This window comes from Coffea arabica, chromosome 11e (assembly GCF_036785885.1).
Source record: "Coffea arabica cultivar ET-39 chromosome 11e, Coffea Arabica ET-39 HiFi, whole genome shotgun sequence".
NCBI lineage: Eukaryota > Viridiplantae > Streptophyta > Magnoliopsida > Gentianales > Rubiaceae > Coffea > Coffea arabica.
The window spans coordinates 47893617-47913985 of NC_092331.1; the positions used below are offsets into that span (position 1 = coordinate 47893617).

The 20369-nt window shown below is 35.9% G+C and overlaps 1 long non-coding RNA gene across 1 annotated transcript; it reads left to right on the forward strand.

Annotated features, from left to right (window-relative positions):
- Positions 1–646: 646 nt before the first annotated feature.
- On the forward strand, positions 647–7042 carry LOC113692071 (uncharacterized). Its single transcript, XR_011825048.1, has 3 exons — positions 647–895; positions 1078–1124; positions 6630–7042. It is a non-coding gene; the product is annotated as an uncharacterized lncRNA (long non-coding RNA).
- Positions 7043–20369: the final 13327 nt, after the last annotated feature.

A 20369-nucleotide genomic window follows, 5' to 3' on the forward strand; every position in this document is an offset into this window, starting at 1 on the left:
AAAAAAGAAAGGGGCAGCGGGAAGGGGAACAAGGGAGGGGGAAGGGACAGAGAGGGTGGCGAGGGAGAGGGGGAAGGGGCAGAGGGCGTGGCGGGGGAAGGGCGTGGCGGGGCAAAGGGGGAAGGGGCAGCGAGGGTGGTGGGGGAGAGGGGAGGAAAGGGGGTGGTGGGCCAGAAGGGGAGGGGTGGTGGCCCAAGGGGGGTGGCGGGCAGAGGGGGGAGGAACGGGAAAGGAGTGGCAGGGGAGAAGGGAGGAAAGGGGTGGCGGGGGAGGGAGAGGGAGGGGGGAGAGGAGAAAAGAAAAAAAAAAAGAAGAGAGGTGGTGCTGGCGGAGGTGCTGGAGGTGGGAGGCAGAGGTAACGGGGAATGGGGAGGGGGAAGGAAGAAGAAGAGAGGAAAGAAAAGAAAAAGGAAAGAAAGAAAAAGAAAAAGAAAGAGAAAGAGAAAAAGAAAGAAAAAAAGAAAAGGAAAAAAAAAATTTCACTTTACAAAAACTTCTACAAAATTTTTCACATTACAAAAACTTCTATAAAAAGGTTTTTCACCTTACAAAAACTTCTACAAAATTTTTTCAAAAACTTCTACATTGCACTACGGTAAAGTTTTAGACAAACTCCCAAAAAACTCAGGTTCTACAATGCATTAACTCAATAATACTGGGAATGAAACACCGATAGACTCAGAAAAGAATGGCGGAAAAACTTGTGAAAGAAAAAACAGAAGAAAAAGCAAAAGAATTGGCAACAGAAGCAATGAAAGTGGAACTGAAAACCAAGGAGGAGCTGAAGCCCTGGGAGCAGCACTCTACTGTGATCACCATTCCTCGCTTTGACTACAACGCCCCTCTTCTCTCCTCAGTCATTCCCACTCCGGATTCCTCATCACCTGCCCCATCAGTAAGGCCTCTCATCCCATCTCTTCTGTCCAGAAAGCTATGTTATATTTTTTGGCTATTTTTGTACTTTATTGGCATTTATTTATGTAATTTGCATCTGGGTTTCTGAAAATTTTCAATTTGATTGTTTGGGATAGTCTGGGCAGTGTGGTGATTGATAAAAATGCTTCCTTTGTTATGTAGAGAGGGAGAAGAGTGCAACAAAAGAAGCCATGTCAATTCTTGAAAAGGTAATGAATTCTGCTAGTTTTGTCTCTTGTCCGTTCTCTAGAATAATGTCAAAATCAGGAAATTTTAGACATAAAGAAAATTCATGCTGACTTGAGAATCAAGACAGTTAAATTGGTTTAGTGAACTTGGTTTTATGGGATTCTTAAATTCTGGGAAAGGTTGGGAACTTGGGGTATTTGGAAGTGAATAAGACTGTAGCGAACTTGAATTACTGGTATAATGTGTTCACTGCTATAATTGTTTTGGTTTAAGATGAAAGTAGCAATGTTACGGGATTGGTTTCTAAAGAAAGAGATGTTCGAAAGATTAAGCATAAGTAAACGGCGAATGGGACGGCGACTAATTGATAAAACTGAGGAAGTTTGGAGAAGATAGGCACAAGCATGTTGTGTTGTTCAAATGCATTAGGTATTGAGAGGGGGGTGGTGCAAGCAAACTAAAGTTGTTTACCATTTTAAACGTGATAAATTTTTGGAAATGAAGTGTAATGCTAATGGTCTTCATTTGTGAGAATAATGGCAAAATTATGCATTTAACACTATTTCCATCTGTTGAACTTAGTCTAGGAAAAACGTTTATGATTTTTGGGTTCTAAACTTGATTAAGATTTCGGTTTGCTGACAAACAGAAGGATAAGATGTCAATTATCCTGCCAATAGGTTATTAACATATGAGTCTAGTAGCTGGTTTCAAATTTTTTTGCATATGATCTTCCACTTCATCCATTTATTTGTAGCCGGTGCATTTTTAGGTCACAGATTTCTATGGTTTAGTCCTTGTTTACCAGTCTTATTCAACTTATTTTGCTTACACTCTGTCATTTGTCACTTGGTTCAATCGAGTGACTGCTTAAGTCTGCTGTGCCTTCTTGAGTAAATGACATGATTCGACATCCAAAATGCATCACTGGTTAAATTCTTTATCACTCACAGCTTTCCAGTATATATATATGAGTTACCAATTTCTTTGAATTTGAAGAGGCTTATGGATACATAGTAACCTTAGCTTAAGCTTGAGCACTTAACTCATACAGGTTAGGCACAAATTCATCTTACTAATACGGAACCTTTGGGTTGTTTTCTTTGAAAATAAATCAGAAACAATAGATAGAAGATATGCAATATTTTCTGGCATAAGAAAAATTTTTTAAATATAAAAGTGTTAGCCCCGATGCAACCAAATACAACCAAAATACTCAACCAGACAAGTAGTCAAGTAAATACAATGACAAAGAATATAAGCAATTTTAAAGCACAAAAATAGAGTAACAATAAAGTAAAAGAAATTCAAACCAATCAAACTCCCAAGCTTCTTCCAAACTTGGAGTTGAATCCACCAAATAGCTTCTTTAATTGATGGTAGTGCTAACCAACTTGTACAAGTGAAGGCTCACTCCTTCCTCACCCCAAACATACTTTGGTTGACCAAAGGAATTTTACTACTCTCCAAGTAAACCCTCAACTAGCTACAATTGAAAGCTTACCCACTCAATTAAGAACTACTTTATACAAGTGAGGCAACCTTTATCAAGGTTTTACCACTCCAAGTGATAGGTTCACCTTCACCAAGGTTTTACTCCTCCTAGAGAGTAACCTTCACTTGAGCAACCTCACAACCTAACTTTCCCAACCCCTTATACAACCAACAAAGAATATTTCTACTCAAAGATCTCACTTGCAAGCTTGTATTTAGTGTTGGCAAAAGTCTATGTCTTCTTGTGTTTTGGGGTATTTATAGAAGGTGAGAAATAGCTCCAAAAGGCTCTCCAACGGTCAAATATTAAATGCTGTCGAAACTAGCCGTTGGCCTGTCGGACGTCCGAACCATGCGTCCGAACCACCTATCGGACGTCCGAACCATTTGTTCTGCGTCCGAACCCTGCGTCCGATAGAAGTCAGAATGTTCAACTTTCATTCTTTTTGTGTCGGACGGCCGAAGCAATGAATGAGCGTCCGATCCAAGCGTCCGAAGAGTATTGTCGTTTGTCGGACGTCCGATCCTCTATCGAGCGTCTGATCCTCTACGTCCGAACCTTCATATTTCTTAACTTCTCTTTGATTCAAATCTTTTCGATTCTCTTTTGGATCAATGACCTGTTCTAACAAATTTCTCACATAAAAACATTAGTCCAAATCTACATTTTGGTTTGTTAATCATCAAAACCAAGGACTGATCAATCAAGGTCAACAATCTCCCCCTTTTTGATGATGACAAACAAAATGAAGATTTCTTTGATCAAATAAGTTCAAATAAAACACCCCCTTAGAAAATGCCAACATACAAAGAAATTTCAATAAATCCTACTCCCCTTTTTGGCATCAATCAAAAAGCAAACTCCCCCTTTATTTTTCAAATCAAGACCATATTGAATGTCAAAACTTTCAAATGTACTTTCAACCATTTAGCACTTTTGGATCAAATCTTCATGATGTACCTAAGTATGAGAAATTTCATTTGGTATTTTTTCTTTATAGGGTCCTTGGGAGTTAGTACAACATGATCTAGCAATCCACATGGATTTCATACATTTTTTCATATTTTTCTTTACATAGCAATCATTTTGCATATGTCCAAATTGGCAACAAAAGTGACACATGATATAAGTATTTTGCACATAAGTGGATTTAATGCAACTAATTTTCTTACTTCTTATCATAGCAAACTTATTTGTGCCTTGAAAAGATTTGCTTTCTTTTGTTTGAGAAAACTTTTGTTTTTCATTTTGGAGAAACTCGTTCAAGTCATTAATTCTTTTCTTTAACAAATTTTGTTCCTCCAACATTTTTTCATAAAACTTTGTTTTCTCTTCCAACTTCCTTTTCAAATTATTTTTGCAATCAAAAACACCTTTTTGATTTTTCAAATCATCATTTTCCATTCTCAAACATTTGTTTTCTTGAAAAAGTTTGGAGTTTTCTTCCAACAAATCATTTATTTTTGTTCTCAAATCTTTATTTTTAGCATAAGATTCTCTCAAACTTTTATGCATTTTAATCATAAGAATTTGCACATCATCATCTTCATTATCTTCATCACTAGAAGAGTTATAAGAATTTACCTTATCTTTTCCAAAGGCCATTAATGCCATTTGGGCCAACTCTTCTTTTTCTCTTTTTGAATTGCATTCATCCCATGTAATTTTGCAATCTCCTCTTGAACTTCTCTTGTTGAAGATCTTTTTGAAACTTTTGATGTGAGGAGTTATATCATTGTCCACTTCCATGTTTTCATTACCCATGAAGGATGGGTTATCCCCCACTTGAGATGCTTTAAAAGCTATGCCTCTCTTATACATTCTTGCATTTTCTTCCTCTTGCACTTTGAATTTCAGCTTTAATTCATAAGAGGTTAGGGAATTCACAAGAGATTCAATGGACATAGAATTTAAATCCTTTGCCTCTTCTATAGCATTTATTTTGTTTTCCCATTCTTTTGGTAAGGCATTCAAAATCTTTCTATTTTTCTCACCCAAAGAATATTCTTTTCCAAGCAATTTAAGATCTTGAATAATGTCACAAAATCTACTACACATCTTATCAACATTTTCAAGAGGATGCATTTTGAAAAATTCATATTGAGAAACAAGGAAAGATTTCTTTTGTTCTTTAATATCTTGGTTACCTTCATAAAATTCACACAATTTATCCCAAATATCTTTAGCTGATTTACAACCTTTAATTCTACTAGATTCATTTACATCTAATGCATTGCACAATATATACATGGCCTTGGCATTCAAAGAAAGGTATCTCTTGTCTTTTTCATTCAATTCTTGTCTAGTCTTTAATCTATTCAAATTAGTGGTAGAGTCAACTATTCTAGCTTCATAAGGACCATCTTCTACCATATACCATAATTCAATATAAACGGATTGTAAGAAAATCATCATTCTTTGTTTCCACATGCTAAAATGAGAACCATTAAACATAGGTGGTCTATCAATAGATTGCCCTTCTAAAAAAGAAACATTTATGGTTGCCATGATCTTTACTCTAAGCGGTTAAGCTTAATCTCTAGGAGACCAAGCTCTGATACCAATTGTTAGCCCCGATGCAACCAAATACAACCAAAATACTCAACCAGACAAGTAGTCAAGTAAATACAATGACAAAGAATATAAGCAATTTTAAAGCACAAAAATAGAGTAACAATAAAGTAAAAGAAATTCAAACCAATCAAACTCCCAAGCTTCTTCCAAACTTGGAGTTGAATCCACCAAATAGCTTCTTCAATCGATGGTAGTGCTAACCAACTTGTACAAGTGAAGGCTCACTCCTTCCTCACCCCAAACATACTTTGGTTGACCAAAGGAATTTTACTACTCTCCAAGTAAACCCTCAACTAGCTACAATTGAAAGCTTACCCACTCAATTAAGAACTATTTTATACAAGTGAGGCAACCTTTATCAAGGTTTTACCACTCCAAGTGATAGGTTCACCTTCACCAAGGTTTTACTCCTCCTAGAGAGTAACCTTCACTTGAGCAACCTCACAACCTAACTTTCCCAACCCGTTATACAACCAACAAAGAATATTTCTACTCAAAGATCTCACTTGCAAGCTTGTATTTAGTGTTGGCAAAAGTCTATGTCTTCTTGTGTTTTGGGGTATTTATAGAAGGTGAGAAATGGCTCCAAAAGGCTCTCCAACGGTTAAATATTAAATGCTGTCGAAACTAGCCGTTGGCCTGTCGGACGTCCGAACCATGCGTCCGAACCACCTATCGGACGTCCGAACCATTTGTTCTGCGTCCGAACCCTGCGTCCGATAGAAGTCAGAATGTTCAACTTTCATTCTTTTTGTGTCGGACGGCCGAAGCAATGAATGAGCGTCCGATCCAAGCGTCCGAAGAGTATCGTCGTTTGTCGGACGTCCAATCCTCTATCGAGCGTCCGATCCTCTACGTCCAAACCTTCATATTTCTTAACTTCTCTTTGATTCAAATCTTTTCGATTCTCTTTTGGATCAATGACCTGTTCTAACAAATTTCTCACATAAAAACATTAGTCCAAATCTACATTTTGGTTTGTTAATCATCAAAACCAAGGACTGATCAACCAAGGTCAACAAAAAGTAATTTAATAAGTGTATCGTTATATTTCTCTAAAGAATGACATGGTCTTAAGTGATCATATTTCTGGAAGGAGAAGACCGTTAGTCTAATTTTGTTAGGCATTTGAGACATCAGATATTATATGCATGAAATATATAGCTGATCGCCAATCATCTATTTTGAGTTCTCAAGAAATAGATATATAAGCTTCAGTTTTGCTTTTAACATTAAAAAGGCATTCTTCATTGCAACAGCTTTGGATAATTGTCTTTTATTCATACCTAAAGGGACTTGTATATGCATGAGATGTTGCACTCTTCTAGGGCCCAAATAATAAGTGGACAATTTAGAGTTAGGTTAAAATCTTGTGGCAGACAACTTGTTTGGAATTGTTTTTGGATATATTTACACCAGAAGCCAAGCGTTGCTGAGGCTTATCACCATGTGACAGAAATGAATGAGTTTCAGTTATATTTGAAGTCCTCTCCAATGCCTGTATCATTTTTATTTCTTGGACCTCTCTTGTTGCAAAAGGAAGACAAATGATGAACCAACTTGGAGAATGGGGAGGTGTGCATCTGGTGCTTGCAAGATTCTATTCTTTTGACTTCACGGAGTTTTTATAAAAGCTGTGTGCTGAAATAGGGCTTCAAACTGATGTTGGTATATTGATACATTATGCATTCCATTCTTTTTTTATGAATGCCATCAATATTCACGATTGATGCAACCAATGAAGAGTTTAAGGGAAGAGTAAATTTTAATATTCTTGAGAACTTGGCTGAAGATCCAATTTACCCACTTTGAAGAATGGGTAATCTTTTTGGGATCTCGTGTATTTATTAAAAATTTAAATTCTATGTATTTCAGTAGACTTAAAATTTATGGTGCTTTAGTAGCTTATGGGTATTTTACGTGTTATGGGTATTGGGTAAACTGATAGTGGACACTTCGGCCGTTGTTTGAGACCGTAGGCTTATTCATTGACTTTGATGGAAGGGTTTTTAATTGAAATGTTGGGATTCATCACCTCAATTTCCTGTCATAAGATATTCTGGTCCCCCAGGCTCAGCTGAAGCCCGGTACATATTGCATGTACTATTGTACACACACCCACAGACCCAGGTGTGTTAGGCCATCCGTGAAGGACTTATTTAAGTTATTCATTGGTGAATTTTTTGTGCATCTTTGTCTTGGAAGTGATGTCCTAAACCTTTGTGTCATATGTGGCTTTCTTCCTGACTTTTTACTCTCATCTTCCATTGCATGTGGTAGTTTCTTTTCCTGTCCTTGAATATACACCAATGAGGAAGTAAGAGTTCAACCTATCTTCCCCACTGTCAAATAACATTCAGTGTTAAAAGCTTGTGTTCAAATTTTGTATGAATGAGTTTGCTGCTTTTAAGACTATTAGTTAAAAGAGTTCAGGACATTTTTTACTGATCAGCAGCCTGTGTAAGTCAGAAGCTATTTTAGTGTGCTTCTAATGGATTTCAAAAGCTGGGGAAGTGCTTTGTTATCTGGACATGGGTCATAAGCTTGAAGCATGCTCTATGTTGTTGGAATAGTGAGTTGCTGAATTTGTGCACTAAATAGGGCTCTAGGATACAATTGGTGCAGAAAATTAGAACAGAAGTAAGGAAGAAGAAATTTAGAAACCGTTGCATCCATGGGGATACTATTTTGTACCAATTCTCCTTTTCAAACTGCCAACATAGAGATCTGATACATCAGTCCTACAATGGACAACCTTGCATATTCTCCAAATCTTATGTTATTTTCATATGCATCAATAACTTTCTGTATTCGTCTACTTCCATTAGTTGCAAGTATAGAAGACTTTTATATCCTGATTGTTGATTGACACCTGAAGAATTCCATGAGAACAGAAATATCTGCGACCAATTGAACTATTGACTTCTAAAGATGAGAATCCCTCTGAATCCTCCTATGGAGATAAGAGAATTATGCATCAAATATAGATAATCTTTTCTTGCTGGTGGTGATCTATTGTCTTTCCTTACCTTTTCTTTTCATTAATTTTTTACAAAATTTGATTGACTTTTAGCACTTTTGATCTTAGAAGAATGCTTCTTTCTACAACTTTTTTGCTAACCCGGTTCTATCTTGATAGCTGTATTAGTTTATGAAATCTTGGTTAAAAAAGTGACAATTAGCACAAGGATAATCAAAAATTGATTGTACAATAGATGGTCTAAGGGCAGAATACTCGAGCTTGGGAGCAATTCTGACATAATTGTTTGATATGATTGTTAGCAGAGAAATTGCAGTTTAATGAAATGTAATTCTTGAAGACAATAGCCTATGGCTTTTATATACTTATGCTACTGAACTTGTGCAGAATCAGCATGCATGATATTTCTTCACCATCTTTTTTTTTTTTGTTTATAGATGATCTGATTGATTCATCCAATTTCATATTTCTGAACTATCTCAATGGGAAACCTACTTGCAGATAATGCAAATTAACATGCGTGATGACCTGCAAATCTACAAAGAAAATGAAGAGGGTGGGGATTTGTCTGTAAGAACAGGTAATGCGACTTGTATGCATAAAAAAATAAGAACAAGTTTATTAAAACAACAAGAGCCAGAATCTATTGGAAAATTCTGAACTTTTTTTGTCAGTGGCTGTTTAGCTTCTTTAACTTTTGGTTCTGAGCCAGAGATTCCACAACTAGCGCAAATTTTGCACCATGGCATGTCCTGCTTGAAATGGTTATATTTTTCATGGCAATATTGAGTGTTGTGACCGGCTTGATTGAGAAATTCATCTTCACGGGCTTAGGAAGAGGGCAAGAAGCATTGATGGTCAACTTCACTATCCTGCTCATCCTCCTTTTTGGAGTATCTGTTGGTTTCACTGTTCTTCTTCCAAGAAGTTATTAAAGAAGTAGTCATTGGAAAATCTTGTAATGTTTGGTTATATTTATATATAGTTTGGCCCAATATTGCAGCTAGACTAAACATTTTGTTAGAGTAATGATTCCCATGTTTGTTACAAGTGTTCTCAGTATTTGAATAGTTTATTTGGTCAAATAGTTCTTTTAAAACCTGCATTTTATGCATGAGATTTGTGACATTGGCATATGAACTTTTTTGGGACTATTGGAGCAGGAAAATGACCATCATTTGTGTGTAGTAAAAAGTAAGGGTGTGCAAACTCGAAAAATTTTGATTTCGAAACCGATTTCAAATTGAATTCGGAATTTCGAATTCAGAATTTTGGTAATTCAGAACTGAAATCGGTAATTCCGTTTTCGAATTGGTCGAATTCGAAAATAAAAATTTTAAAATCAGAATTACCGATTTCGAATTGGGATATTCGAATTAGGAAATTCGAATTCGATTTCTAATAATAATATTTAAATATAATTATAATATAATAGTTTTTAACATAATAAGTTTACTAATTGAAATCGAGCTTCCGAGTTCCGACAAATTGAGCTTCCCTATCTGCAAAAACCTAATTTCTCTTAACTCACCTTGAGCTTCCGCCGCGCCGCCTCTTCCTTCATCGCCTCTTCGTCACTGTCTTCGTCACCACTTGACTCACCGAGTCATCGACAAAGCTTACTCTCTCTCACTCTCTTTCACCGACTCAGTTTACTCTCTCACCGACACCCCTACTCACCGCTTCCATCGCCTCTTTCACCTCAGAGATTTCAATCGTGATTTGCATCACACCTGAAATTGAACACCGGTGTTGATTTGTCAAGCCGAAATGTTTGACTTGTGTATGGCAAAATTTTTGTCCCACATCAGATGCTGCGTAAGGAAGTTTTTTTCTTCCATCCCACATCACAGTAGACAGCAGGAAAGGTTCCTTCAGTAAGCCTATAAATATAGGAGGCGTATGAAGGAATAAATCGCACCACTCAAGAGAGTATTATATGGGCTATTAATTTCTTGAGTCATCTAACCCATTTAGTCAAATATTTTAGGCTCGCTTGTTTTGAATTTAGGAATATTTTATAAACTCTTTTGTAAGTGCCTATTGGCCTAAGAACCACTTTCTTACGGCTTTTGTATTTCTTTTTCATAGTAGAAATATTGCCCCTCCTCCGCCCGTGGACGTAGGTCAATTTGACCGAACCACATAAATCTTCTGTGTATTTTATTTGCTTTGTTATTTATCTTTATTGGGTTGCCACAACCCTTTTATATGGTCGATTTTACCGCCTAATTATTATATGGCCGGTGTCTACCGCCTAATTTATGCTAACTTTTGTTGGTTTATTCCTGGGCCAGTCCTAACAAACTGTTATCAGAGTTGGTTGTTATATTTTGTAAGACAGGTTCATCTGGTGGGGCCCGCTCACTTTGTGGGGCCCGTTCATCCCGTGGGTTCCACTCACCTTGTGGGGCCCGTTCATCTCGTGGGGCCCGCTCACGAGACTTGCATATTTGTTTAATTAGTTTTTGAGACAAACTTCAAGTTATAGATTTTGTGGCAACAATGACGATAACAAAGACGGTTGTCGAGAAATTCGACAAGAATGTCAACTTCGGGATGTGGCAGCTCAAGATGGAAGCCATTCTTGTTCAAGACGGAATTGATTTGGCAATTCAGGGAATGTAGAAAAAGCCAGAAGATGTAAAGGATGCGGATTTCGCCGATATGGATAAAAAAGCCAGATCCAGCATAATCTTAAATCTCTCCGATGAGGTATTGCATGAGGTAGCAACGGAGATTTCGGCCAAAGGTATGTGGGACAAGCTTAAGGCCTTGTATATGAAGAAGACAGTTGAGAATCGACTATATTTGAAGCAGAGCCTGCATATGCTTCGGATGTCTGAAGGTACTTCTATACTCTCCCATCTTGATAAATTTGATTCCATTATTATGGATTTGGAAAATATAGATTCGAAAATTGATGATGAAGATCAGGCCCTATTACTTTTGTGTTCCCTTCCCCCGTCCTTTAAGCATTTCCGTAATACTATGATTTATGAAAAGGAAACAATTTCATATCGAAAAATTAAATCTGCATTAAAATCTAAAGAGCAGATAGATAGGGATATTATTAGGAAAACTAGTGGGAATCAAGCCGATGGCTTGTTTGTTCGAGGTAGATCTGAAAAGAGAAACACAGAAAATAGAAGTAGATCCAAATCTAGACATAAACATGTGGTGTGCAATTATTGTAAAAAGAAGGGTCATGTTATCTCTGATTGCTTTAAATTGAAAAATAAAGAAAAGCAAAAAGCGAAATTTGTTGAGAAAAATATTGAATCTGCTGAAACTAGTATAGCAGCTGATGAGAATGATGGAACCATTTTCTGTGCAACGGAAAGTATTTTTAGGTCTAACAATGAGTGGATTTTAGATTCGGATTGTTCATATCATATGTTTCCCAATAGGGACTGGTTTTCAACATATGAATCAACTGAAGGTGGAGTTGTCTTAATGAGTAACAACGCCGTTTGTAAAGTTGTTGGTAAAGGTACAACCCGGATTAAAATGTACGATGGTATTGTGAGGACACTCACAAATGTTAGACATGTTCCAGATTTGAAGCAAAATCTCATCTCTTTAGGCACTCTTGAGTCTATTGGGTGCAGGTATTCAGGTGGAGATGGAATTCTCAAAATCACTCGAGGTGCTCTTGTTGCTATGAAGGCACACAGATCTGGTACTTTATATATTTTGCAGGGATCTACTGTTACAGGTGCTGCTGCTGTTTCAACATCATCTTTGTCAAATACAGACATCACCAAATTATGGCATATGGGGTTGGGGCACATGAGCGAAAAAGATTTGGGCATACTAAGCAAAAGAGGACTTTTTTGTGGACAAAGTACCGGGTCATTGGAATTCTGTGAACATCGTATTTTTGGAAAGCAGAAAAGAGTTAGTTTCACTTCACCAGCAATTCACAAGACAAAAGGTACTCTTGATTACATTCATTCAGATCTATGGGGTCCTTCTCGTGCTCTTTCTAAAGGTGGTGTCAGGTACATGTTGACTTTCATTGATAATTATTCAAGGAAAGTTTGGGTATATTTTCTTAAACATAAAAATAATGTTTTCCTAATTTTCAAGCAATGAAAAGTTTTGATTGAGAAACAAACAGGAAAACATATTAAGCGGTTGAGAACAGATAATGGCGTGAAATTTTGTGGAGGTAAATTTGATAGATTTTGCAAAAATGAAGGAATTGTTTGGCATCACATCGTCAGGATGACGCCTCAACAAAATGATGTGGCCGAACGTATGAATAAAACGCTTTTGGAGAGAGAAAGATGTATGATCTCCAATGCAGGGTTGACAAACGACTTTTGGGCAGAGACGATCAATATGACCTGTTATATTGTCAACCGTTCTCCTTCTGCATCTCTTGATTTCAAAACTCTTGAGAAAATTTGGTCAGGTACTCCTGCTGATTACTCCAATTTAAAAGTTTTTGGATGTCCAGTATACATGCACATGAATGATGGAAAATTGGAGGTTAGGGCTAAAAAGTGCATTTTTCTCGGGTATGTTTCTGGGGTGAAAGGATACAGATTTTGGTGTCCTGATCCTAAATCTTCAAAATTTGTAATCAGTAGAGATGTTACTTTTGATGAATTGTCTATGTTATCTTCCAAGAAGGAGTCTTTTAGTCCTTGTACTACTGATAGTACACAGAAGCAGGTGGAGCTTGATATTGGCAGTTCTGGTCATTCTCAGTCCAAATCTTCTATTCAGCAAGTGTCAGTAGATGCAGCTGAATCTACTATTGAAGATAGTTTAGAAGAAGAAGAGTATTCCATAGCCAAAGATAGAACAAGGAGAGACATTCGACCACCACAAAGATATACAAATTTAGTTGCATATGTTTTGTCTGTTGCAGAAGAAACTGATACAGTTGGTGAGCCTTCCACCTATTCAGAAGTAGTTTCTTGTGATGATTTTATAAAATGGTTGATTGCGATGAATGAAGAAATTGAATCCCTTCATTAGAATGGAACTTGGGTTCTTGTAAAGCCGCCGTCAAATAAGAAAATAGTTGGTTGCAAGTGGGTCTTCAAGAAAAAGGAAGGTATTCCAGGGGTTGAAAATATAAGGTATAAAGCACGATTGGTTGCAAAGGGTTATAGTCAGGTACAAGGTGTTGATTTTAATGATGTATTCTCACCTGTTGTTAAACGTAACTCTATTCGTGTTTTGTTTGCTTTAGTTTCCATGTATGATTTGGAGTTAGAGCAACTTGATGTTAAGACAACTTTCTTGCATGGTGAACTTGAAGAACAAATTTATATGAAATAACCCCAGGGTTTTGAGATTGAAGGTAAGGAAGACCATGTTTGCTTGTTGAAGAAATCCTTATATGGATTGAAACAGTCTACAAGGCAATGGTATAAAAGGTTCGATTCCTTTATATTGGGTCATGGTTATTTAAGGAGCATGAATGATAGTTGTGTTTACTTCCGGAAGTTAAATGATGGTTCTTTCATTTATTTGCTGCTTTATGTTGATGACATGTTCATTGTTGCTAAGAATTTGTTAGAAATTCACACTTTGAAACTGCAGTTAAATAGTGAATTTGAAATGAAAGATTTAGGAGCAGATAAGAAAATTCTTGACATGAATATCAAGAGAGATCGAGGAGTAGGGAAGTTATTTTTTACTCAGAAAAATTACCTTGAAAAAGTCTTAAAGCGTTTTGGCATGAAAGATGCTAAACCAGTATCTACTCCTCTTGCTAGCCATTTTCGGCTATCTGCTGCTCAATCACCACAATCAGATGAAGAGAAAGATTATATGGCACGGGTTCCTTATTCCAGTGCAGTCGGCAGTGTTATGTATGCAATGATTTGTACTCGTCCAGATATCTCACATGCAGTCAGTGTTGTTAGTAGATATATGTCTTGCCTTGAAAAAACACATTGACAGGCTGTGAAGTGGATTTTAAGATACTTGCGAGGTACTTCAAATGCATGTTTGGAGTTTGGAAAAAATAATAACACTTTGGTTGATTTTGTAGACTTAGACTACGCTGGGGATCTTGACAGGAGAAGATCACTTTCAGGTTATGTATTTTGCATTGGCGGTTGTGCTGTCAGTTGGAAAGCTACTCCACAACCTGTCATAGTTTTGTCTACTATAGAGGCAGAATATATGGCTGTGACCGAGGTAATCAAAGAAGCCTTGTGGTTGAAGAATTTATTTAGTGAGCTAAGTCTGCATCAAGGTATTACTGATATTCACTGTGATAGTCAAAGTGCCATACACTTGACTAAAGATCAGATGTATCATGAGAGGACGGAACACATTGATGTGAAATATCACTTTATTCGGAACATCATTGCTGAAGGAAAGGTCCTTATTCAGAAAATCAATACCAAGGACAATCCAGCTGACATGTTTACGAAGCCTCTGCCAGTTTACAAGTTCAAGTAGTGCTTGGACTTGATTGATGTGCACTGTTTGTGATATGGCCCATTGGGGCTTATGTGGAGAAAGTGGAGCAGTTTTATTATTGTTGATGGTGGAACTAAAAATTATGCCAAGGTAAAGATTTGTTGATTTGTCAAGCCAAAATGTTTGACTTGTGTATGGCAAAATTTTTGTTCCACATCAGATGCTGCGTAAGGAAGTTTTTTTCTTCCATCCCACATCACAGTAGACAGCAGGAAAGGTTCCTTCAGTAAGCCTATAAATATAGGAGGCGTATGAAGGAATAAATCGCACCACTCAAGAGAGTATTATATGGGCTATTAATTTCTTGAGTCATCTAACCCATTTAGTCAAATATTTTAGGCTCGCTTGTTTTGAATTTAGGAATATTTTATAAACTCTTTTGTAAGTGTCTATTGGCCTAAGAACCACTTTCTTACGGCTTTTGTATTTCTTTTTCATAGTAGAAATATTGCCCCTCCTCCGCCCGTGGACGTAGGTCAATTTGACCGAACCACGTAAATCTTCTGTGTCTTTTATTTGCTTTGTTAGTTGTCTTTATTGAGTTGCCACAACCCTTTTATATGGTCAGTTTTACCGCCTAATTATTATATGACCGGTGTCTACCGCCTATCTATTATATGGTCGGTTATACCGTCTAATTTGTGCTAACTTTTGTTGGTTTATTCCTGACCCAGTCCTAACAAACAGTTCTTCAAGCCCGACAGAGACAGACACTATCAGCCTTCATATTCAAGACTGTCGGACAATTTGAGGTACGCCAGTGCTTTTACTCACCTTTTTCAGCTATGTTTCTTACGCCAGTGATTTTTCATCAATAATTTCAATGGCATGCTCAATCCTTATTTTTTCTTAGTTAAATGCATTCTTTGGGTACTAATACGCACAAAAAATGGTTTTGAGTGTTAATTAACAAATTGTATTATTTGACCTTTTTAATTTCTTTGTTTCTTCTTCTCCCTGACATACACGGAGCAACAGAGGTGCAACAGAGGTGCTGAACTTTTGTTTTTCACTTATGTGTTTTCCAGGCACATCTTGAAAACCATCCAGCAGGCAGGCGCCATTATACATTTTTGTGCACTGTATGTGTTTTCTGTTCATGCTTCTGGCTGTGAACATTAAATCTGTCAAAAGACAGTTTGCCCGTTTCTAAATTTATATATGACAATGTAAATTAGGGTGTTTGCCTATTTTTAAGTTGATTAGTCGTGGAATATGTGAATGTGCTGAAGGTGTTCTATGACTTTCAGTTACAATTGGCATTTGTTTGTGCTCTTTCTGAGATCTCTGAAGCTCAGCACTCAGCAGGGTTGAACTTTAATAGATAGAAGATAATGATTAGATGTGTTCATGACATGTTCGTGGATTAAATTGGTGTTAATGATTCTGGTTAACAACCTGTTTTGGTTGGAGGAGGAACGGCTTTCAAATCTCCTCTTAAATAGAGACGAAATTAAGTTTATTTCAAGAGGAGAGAGGGCCAAAAAAAAAATTCGGTGAATTCAAAATCCACCGTATTCCGAATTCAATTCGGTCGGGAAAACTGAAGCCAAAATTTCAAAAATTTTCGATTTCAAACTTCCGAATTATTGCTTTCGATTTCGATGCACACCCCTAGTAAAAAAGGGCTCAGTTTTGGACTGAACGAAAACTGTTTGTGCAGGTTTGAAAATAAGCTATTAGCTAGTAGATCAAGTTGATGGTTGGAACAACAAAATCTTGCCCCCTTCAATCTGCAATTTGGCTTTGTCAAATCAGTAAACTGTCGAGTTAATTCAGAATATTTCTTAAAGCTCTATAAAAATCAGTTTATGTACTTGTCAAGGAATGAACCATAAGCTTGTGAACATTTTTCAGTACTTGAGACCAATGAGCATTAAGACCTGATTTACAATATTTTCTTTTCCTGAATCACATTCTTCTCTTTGAATTCGGCCTAGTATACAATAGTTCACATACCCTGTTTGCATTATCATCTTTAATCACATAAAACCATCATAATTGAGGAAAATTTGATTTGTTGATTGAAAAGCAAAGAACTATATGGAGATTTTCACCAAAGATGCAGTTGTAACCACGTCTGCAGGCTATCACCAACAGCCAGGAGACCCCGCTACAAATTCCAAAATCAATAACATTGCCAAAAAGACATACTTTCCACTCACAGAGTTTCTAATCTACACACAGGACTTCAAATCCATATGTGAGCCCACGAGTTCTATAAAAGCTTGTTCATTTAATTAAACTGTAACAATACAAAATTGCATTAGACTGATCCCATAGAATTATCCCTGCCAAGAATTGCAAAATTAGAAAGTAATCAACATCACTTCGCTCTAAACATCTGTTCTGACTAAAATGGTGCTGCAAATCTACCTATAGCACACGAACTTGGGAAAGAAATTCAAGATATGAAAGCCACTCTACAGTCAGACTTCGGCCACACCAAATAGTACAACTTGTGTCTGAAGTATCAGTAGCGTAACTTTTTTTTCGTATCATATTTTGTCGATATAAACTACACATGTATGAAAGATCAGCATGAGATAAAACAAAGTTCATTACCTTTGCAACAGCAAGTGAGCTTAAGAACATATTACAACACAATTCAGGTGACTCAATGAACAGAAGAGAACCAGCTTAAAAGTTCCTGTCAATTTCCAATGCCAAACGTACTAGTGCATGTTGATTACTCACAGTAAACCAGTTCATTGGCAGCTCTAACACATAACAGATTTATGTGAACAAGTATACAAACTCTGAAAAAGTAAAGTGCGGTTGTAAAACAAAGCAAAGTAAAAGAATGAAAGAAATGTGATTGGATCATAACCCGGAATAGATGCTAAAATCCAGATCAACTATGAAATGAAGACCAGAAATTCAGCACTACCAAGAAGAATGAAACAAAAAAACTCGCATTCACCAACCTTTCATATATAATTTGCACAGAAGTATTTTGAGAACGTACGCTAAGAGCTGCCTTCTAAAACATAAAAAAAATCCCTCCTCCTTCATCCGGACTTGGGACCGGCTGTGTGATGTATTGTGTCAACACAGGTGGAGTTAAAAAACTTCATGTCTCTAGTGTCAAGCATGATAAGCTATCTCTTCACGATCATAGACAAGTCACCTTGGACAATGAATATCCCCTATGCCATTGAATGCGAGGAAAAATTGACGAATACTCCCACTCAAAAACATGTAGAGCAGGCTGTATCAAATAACAATAATTGGTTAATTCCCAGTCTTCAGCATGTGTGAGGGATGAAATGTCATCTAGCCTAGTAAAGGGAATTTGTTCAAGCATAACAATTTGATATGAATTCAACACTAATTGGCCCATATGACAATTATATTAAAGAAAGATGGTGTGCTCACAGGAGTTGGGTTAAAAACGTCCAAAAGACTCATCTTAACTTTCCATCCGCAACCAAGTTTTTTGGTTTAAAATCCCAATATACCTAAAAGTCGAAGGTCCAAGTGAGATTTAGGATTGTTCACCAGAGCCAGGGCGTTAACAATGGTAACGACAGTGGTTGGCCTGCACTATAGTTGCGGTGGTTCCCCCCATTGTCCCTCGCTGTGTGAGTGCAAGGACTTGGCTACAGCTTGTTAATAGATTTTGTTTTTCGACTGCAAAGCTGTCCCTCTTGTGGCAATTGCAATCCCAATTTTTTTCAGAAGCACCTTTTTCTTTAACAAAAGCCTCATGTGATCAATCAAACCTACAGAAAATGCCTTTATGGTTTCAAATCTTACGATCTAGTATCTCGTGGTTTTGAATTAATGTGAAAATCGGCAAAAAATTATTTAAATTAATGAGTTTGAGGTTGTTTGACATGTAAAATAAATTTTTTTAAATCAAATTTTTAGCTGATATACCTATTAAACACCTTAGAACTCATAAAATTTTCAAAAAACAACCCAAAACTCCCAAATACAACTCACCTTTATTTCTATATATAAAATAAATAAATAAAAATTCTCAAATAAAACTCACTTTGTTTCTATACATAAAATAAATAAATAGAAACTTCCAAATACAACTTATCTTATTCATGTGCACAAAATAAATAAATAAATAAAAACTACATGTAACCATAGGGGGCTTTTCCATAGATTGGTTTAATCACAAGGGATTTTTCCGTTAGTTTGCTTAATAGGATGGTTGTTAGAACGTGTTTTAGTGCTTATATATATATATTAGGATAATTGTATTATTTTGTCTACCTCCGCTAGTTTTGACGATTTTCGTTGCTGTTTCAAATTAGTTCAAATCATGAGAGGTCAAAATGTATGGTATGAAATCATAAAGGACTTTTCCGTAGGTTAACTTAACCATAGGGGACTTTTTTGTATTTTACCCTACTTTTAAAGATTGAACTATTTCATTTTTTTCCTATTTTATTAGAAGCATATATGTTACAAGTTTGAACATAACAATTCAATATTTTGATTAGAGATCTTTTTTTGGGATAGTTTAAGTTATAAAAATAATATATTTATAGAAAGAGGTCAATTTGCAGTAGTATGCCAATATACTAGATTTTTTTTGGATTGCTATTCTCTGGTAAAAAATCTCATGTTTTTTTGGGAATATTCCATTGATACATTTTTCAATGATTTTTTTACTTCATATAAATCACATCTAAAGAAGTGTTACAATATACCCTTCCAAGAAAATGCAATCCAAACGATATACTTCCATGATCAATCATAGTAGTATTGTGATTAGGAACCTTTTTTGCAGTTAGAATAAAAAAATAAAAAAGAAAAACAGAACCTAGACAACAAAATCGATTATGTGACTTGACTTTCATGATTACTTGACATAATTCTAATCTAGGTGAAGGTAACTTGTAGTATTTTCGGTAATTTTTTTCAAAGGTCAAAAGGCAGTTTGGGTAAAAAAGAATATGAGTACTAAACTATAGGTTTAAATTTAAATTCATTTGAATCAAAAAAGGGTAGGATTTAGGCTTGTCATTGGGCTATCTGAAGTGAGATTTAACAAACTCAGATTTGGCTCATATAGTTAGCACCATTTTTGGATTTCGAATTATGAGATTTGAAGTGATAAATATGAAACTCATACTTGACTCACAAAATATTCGGATTATAAGTTTAATTCTGACTTAACTCAAGCTCACTTATAACTCCTTAATTCCTTAATATAATTACTATAATTATTAAGTTTTAAACTAATTTAATATCCATAGAACCACAACATTAAAACTATATAGGAACCAGTAACAGTTCATTAAAAAGTATATAAAACCAAGAATTTTTCAACAATCATATATCCAATTAATTTAATGCACATTAAAAATAGTAATAAAACATTATCAACAGTCAATACATCTTCAAAGGTCCTCAATTTGCTCATCCTAAGATTTGTCTTTCTAATTCTTTTGACATAATTTTGTATATTTAATATTCCTTATATACATATATGTATTTTTACAAATAACTCATAAGTATTAGTATTATATATTTAGATATATAATTATATATATATATATCAAAATATGAATATATTATATATAATTATATAGATAGATGCATATTAAAGGGTTGAACCTATATTGAATTTGACCCTAATAAGATTCAAACTCTACTCACATTTAATTCGGGACTAATATTTAGACCCAAATTTAACCCAACTCAGTGAAAGTTTATGCTCATTAAACTTTTTCTTGGAGCCGAGTTCAAACTAACTCGGCCCAAGTAATAGTCCTAGAAGGATTGCCTCATATTTTTGTG